Source organism: Carassius carassius, chromosome 25 (assembly GCF_963082965.1).
Source record: "Carassius carassius chromosome 25, fCarCar2.1, whole genome shotgun sequence".
Lineage (NCBI taxonomy): Eukaryota > Metazoa > Chordata > Actinopteri > Cypriniformes > Cyprinidae > Carassius > Carassius carassius.
In genome coordinates, this window is record NC_081779.1 from 28,402,805 (window position 1) to 28,409,069 (window position 6,265).

Here is a 6,265-nt window from a genome sequence, read left to right on the forward strand (position 1 = left end):
ATAGCCTTAAAAAATTTTCCCTAAGAAATTCTGTTATGTATTTACATTTTTCTGGTTATCAAATGAGGACATAAAACATACATTTAATTTTTCTTTTAATTATTGAAAATTAAGCAAACTTTATATTTTGGTAAACAGGGGATATACTATAAAAAATAAAACATGGAAGAAATGTTGTGTAATTATTCCTAAAAAAAATTATGTTTGTTTCATTTTAGTAGTAGTAGGCTATGTACATTCTGCTGAACAATAGTAATACATTTCTGGCAAATACTTGTCTTTAAGTTAAACCAGATTTTTATTTTGGCGGGTTACTTGAATACCTTTACAGTTCGATGTATGTAATGTGATGCTAGTTTTACTCAAATCAATCGGTGAAATGCTCATGAAGTGACTCTCAGTGCAGTTCTGGAGATGTTGTTTATGTGTTTTCGTCCTCATTTAGTGAGACGGCATGACGCTAAAACAACCGAGAGCGATTCCATGTGTGTAATAAACAAAGTTGCGCTTCTCACTCAGAACATGCAGGATTCATATTTAAATATACTTTTCTGGCTTAATATTTACAGGCAGTAATCCATATCTTGATTTGATGTAAGTGCAGTAACCTACTTTTGATTAATTCATTCAAAATTGAACACATTCTTTGACATTCCGCTGTGAATTCCGTTTATATGACTGGATTCCGAGTACTCAACACTGGTTTTATAAATTTAAATAAAACACATGCTGTCACGTAATCACAAGAGGCAGACAGGTGGTAAGTTGAAATGAGATTTATTAAACAAGCACCGGGATGCAAAGGTGAGTAATGAAGTTGAAGATATCGGTCTCTGTGACTTAACTGAATGGTAACCAAAGTCTCTGGTTTAGGAGCTGGAGGAAGAGTTCGGGAAGGTTCTCAGAAGGAAGACGGAAGGCTGATGAACGGGAATGATGACTTCAGAAGGTAAGTGGTTTTCTCTGATGTAAGTAGCTCGGGTGAGTCTGTTGTCAGTGGTATTGACGAGGCCAGACGATGACTGGTGAGTGAGAGTGGTTTATAAAGGGTATGAGATGATAAGATGGCCAGGTGAGGGTGATTAGTAATCAGGGGAGAGTGAACGAGAGGGTGGAGCGAGTGAAGATGACGGCGTGGCTGTGACACATGCATACTATACTTTGTGATGTAAATATGTAAAATATCGCATATTTTATGAATAGGCAAATATTTATTTGGTCAAATGGATCAACCTTGACAAAAGACCTTGATATTCATGAAATTAATGATATTCTTTTTAAAATATATGGTTATTTAAATAATTATCATTTGTAGGCTACACCCATGATTTTTTGTTTATTTATTTACTTATTATTGAACATAAAGGTATTTTCATTCTTAGAAGTGTGTTAAATGAAAATAAATAAATAAAAATAAATAGAATGAAGAAAATATTACATTTATACAATATAATAAAAAAGGTATACCTGAAAGAACCTGATTTTTTAGGCCCATAGTATTCAATGACTGACTGTAATAGGTGATTTCATATAATAATGTAACTGTAAATTCATTATTTGTCTGAAATTCAGCATTACTAGTCATAAAATGAATTATGGTTCTTGACAAATTAGAATGAAATCCATCCAAACTGGATAAAGGGGCCTCAATATTTTGCCACTTACAAGACATAGAGTACACAGATAAGTTTTTATTTTTGTTTTTACTTCCTCCTGCGTGTGTGTGTGCTAACAAAATTAACAAATGAGTTGGACTCTCAGAATAATTGCCAAGCCACTGGCTTCCTGATGTCTGAATGACACATTGTTTGTTTGTTAGTTTGGTGTCCAATATTACTGCAGCCATCTGCTATCAGCATATGCTTATGAGAATCACATCCAAGCACATTGTAAAGTTAAGGCTTTGGACAGCTTATATTGTCTTTGATATGTTGAAATATTGCTGAATGTGTGATATATTCAGTTACAAAGCAGTTAATAAAATGTTATATTACTATGACAGTAACCCTTTAATGCTACAATCAATAAATGTAACTGGTAATACGTTTATGCAGTACAGTCACCCTTGCTATTTGCAGTAAGTCTTTATACATGCAATTCAATGGTTCATTCATCTCCTACCAAAATGATGTACAGTTGTAGAAATAGACACAGTTGATTGACTGATCAATTGATGGATATTAAAAGAGCCAACATTACATAAAGTGTCCGATATCGCTACACCTGTGGTGTGAAGTTTAGGTATGATTTCAACTGTGCACTTAAGTTATTTGAAAAAAAAAAAGAAATAATTATATATATACACACTCACCTAAAGGATTATTAGGAACAACTGTTCAATTTCTCATTAATGCAATTATCTAATCAACCAATCACAGCAGTTGCTTCAATGCATTTAGGTGTGTGGTCCTGGTCAAGACAATCTCCTGAACTCCAAGCTGAATGTCAGAATGGGAAAGAAAGGTGATTTAAGCAATTTTGAGCATGGTATGGTTGTTGGTGCCAGACGGACCGGTCTGAGTATTTCACAATCTGCTCAGTTACTGGGATTTTCATGCACAACCATTTCTAGGGTTTACAAAGAATGGTATGAAGAGGGAAAAACATCCAGTATGCGGCAGTCCTGTGGGCGAAAATGCCTTGTTGATGCTAGAGGTCAGAGGAGAATGGGCTGACTGATTCAAGCTGATAGAAGAGCAACTTTGACTGAAATAACCACTCGTAACAACCGAGGTATGCAGCAAAGCATTTGTGAAGCCACAACACGCACAACCTTGTTCTAGCGAACATCAATAAAGCAGCATAACTATGTGCTGTGAGATATGAATTAATTTGGCGCATACTTGACAAAAATGTCTTTAGTCTTGAACAGTATTAAGAAGACTATTCCATAGTTTAGGAGCCAAATAGGAAATTTCTTAGTTTTAGTAAGCACTCTAGCTGCTGCTTTTTGAAACAGTTGAAGCATATTTATTGAGCCTGCATGACATCCTCTCAGTAGCACATTACAGTAATTTAGTTTTGAGGTCATAATGAATAAAATTGCAAAAATGCATCAGAGCTTCTCTCAAAGCATGTCTTTTATAACATACACATTACGTGAGAACAAAATGATTTCCACAAAACTGTCTGTGCCCAGCATAAATCTGTAAGCAAACCACACAAGTTTGGGGGCCAATTCTCACTATTAACTATTAACTACAACTTTTACCTCAATAAACTCTTAATTTGCTGCTTCACAGGTGTCCATCCTGTGCTTTACTGCTGAATTGTGTTAATTGCATAATGGAATTCTGGTAGCAACTGGTTGTTTTTAAATGACCATGGTGTTGGTGTGCTTGACTGGCCAGTGAACTCACCAGACCTGAACCCCATAGAGAATCTATGGGGTAATCTATGCCTATGGAGTAATTATTGCCCTGATGGTGAATTTTCAATGCTTTAGCCATTTTCTTACAGCCACTTTCTGTTTTGTGAAGCTCCACAATAATTGTCTGCACATCAGAACTATATTCTTTTGGTCTTTGTGTCCCTCAAATTTATAATCCCGTAGAACAGGAAGTCATGACTGAACAATTTCATGCTCCTATTCACCCTGGTGTGCAAACAAATAAACGAATAAATAAAAAACTGTAAAAATGAATGGGAATATACTTATGCATAAGAATTTCTAAGGGTGCCAATAATTGTTGCCAACATGCGTTGGAGAAACACATTTAATTCATAATGTGAGTTTCCCCCCACTTTCATTGGTTTTACTTCAGTGAAAGGTAAGAATTAAGTGATTTTTTATTTTTATTTTTTTATGAAAGATCGAAAAGATAAACAAAGCAGATTTATTTTAACAGCCTTTGCTCATATTTGCCAAGGGCACCAATATTAGTAGAGGGCGCTGAATTAGTCCCTAAAATTTAAATATCTGTATATTTGGTATAGTTTGATACCTTTTAAAAAGTGACAGCTTTGTACTTGTATTTCTGAGAGTGAGAAATAATTGTTTTTATTAGTGTTCACTGGGTAATCCCCTGATTAATTTTTATTTCATTGTGTGGAACTGGCTAGAGCCTATCATTTTTTAAATCAGGTTATCATACTGTCTGAGTTAGACTGAGTTAGAGAATATAATTCTCATGCAGATTGAGGCTTATTAAATAATATCACATAAACTTGTTTTTTATAGAGAGAGGTAATAGTGACGTTCAAATAAATTACTTTTGGACCATCTGGCATGTGTCCTCCATCATTTCTCTCAAGTGTCTGTTTTCATAATTTATCAGTTGGACAATTTTAATACTAGCACACCGTAAAACAATAAATTTATGCTGACAACAAGTAGTATAATTGCTTTGCAATTGTGTTCCATTAACTGTATAATATGTAATGGGCCATAAGAATAATGAATGTGGCATGTTGAATTGATCTTATGTGCAAAATGAGATTGAAATTGCTTTCATGATTGAATATTTAAAACTACATGGACTCCATATGAGGACCTCTTGTGGCTATGAAGAAATGCAGAAGTAATTGGAACCCTGCCAGTGTAAATCATTACATATAATAAATCTATCTGTGCATGACTTTCTAAATACATGGCTCTGATCTTAGTGTGCTCACAGTACACGATATTCTAGAGGGATGGGGGAGGGGTTGCCATCAAAATATTAAATCAAATGTAACCCTGTTGAAATATGTTTTTTAGTATAAGATATACAAGTTTGAATAAATAACTGTATAGTTTAATTCATAGTTTAAGGTTAAAAAAGTTAAGATTCATTGACCAGCTAAGAAATTATGATTTTGCTCAATGAGAGAAATGCCTATGGAGTAATGTTAATTTACTGTATACAGCATTTAAAAATGTTAATATCTGTTGGGTAATAATAAATGTGAAAATGCTTAAAAGATGCCTGTGAGAATAGGAAGAAAGAGTTACACAAATGTTTTGTGAATTTATTTTATTTCTGAAAGTTTTGTGTATGAGCCAATCACAGGTCAAGGGAAAGAAGGAAGTGAGAGATGAACGCGAGGAGAAACGAATGTGAGTGAGTTTTTGTGGAATGAAAAAGATGGTTACTGTTAATGTAATGCACCAGAAAATGAAAGTGTTCAACACAGACTCTTATACAAGATGTTAATGGTGATAGTTCTGTTTGTCTGAGTGATAAGCAATCCACAAAAAAAGTAAAAGATAGGCGGAAGATTAGTTTATTTGAATTCTGGCACTCTCTCATGATGACTCGTGGATGCGCTCTGTCATCTGATGGAGGTGGAACTTAGCGATTGCCTTTTTCTTTATTAAAAATGTTTCACGAACGATTCATTCGATTTAACTGGTTCTTAATCTATCTAGTACGTCAGAATGCTGTTCATAGACTTAAGTTCAGCGTTCAACACAATCTTACCTCAACAGCTCATTTACAAACTGGTTCAGCTGGGACTCAACACTTCGCTGTGCAACTGGCGGTTGGACTTTCTGACTGGAAGACCTCAGGCAGTACGGGTCGGCAGTAACACATCCAGCACCTTCACATTGCAAACTGGGGCCCCCCAAGGATGTGTGCTGAGCCCCCTGCTCTTCACTCTGCTGACCCACAACTGCACACCGTCACACAACTCCAACCTCTTCATTAAGTTTGCGGATGACAACTATGGTGGGTCTCATTAGCAACAAAGATGAGACAAACTACAGGAGCGAGGTGAGCTGCCTGGCCGGGTGGTGCAGTGACAACAATCTCTCTCTGAACGTGGAGAAGACGAAGGAGATTGTTGTTGACTTCAGGAGAGTGCACATTCAGCATGCTCCTCTGACCATCAATGGTGCAATGGTAGTTTCCTAATCTTGCGACTGTGGAGAGAGTGAGCAGCACCAAGTTCCTGGGTGTGCACATCACAGAGGACCTCTCCTGGACCGACAACACTGCAGCACTGGCCAAGAAAGCACAGCACCATCTCCACTTCCTTCTCAAACTGAGAAGAACCAGAGCAGAGCCCCACCCCCATCATGTGCGCCTTCGAGAGCATCCTGACTAGCTGCATCACTGTGTGGTATGGTGCCTGCAACGCGTCCTGCCGGAAGACTCTGCAACGCATAGTAAGAGCAGCTGAGAAGATAATTGGTGTCTCTCTCCCCTCCCTCCAGGACATTTATGGAACCCATCTCACCCGCAAAGCCCTCTGCATTGCAGGTGATCCCACTCACCCATCACACAGCTTCTTCAGTCTGCAGCATACTGAATTACAGCTTCATCCATCAGGCTGTCAGGAA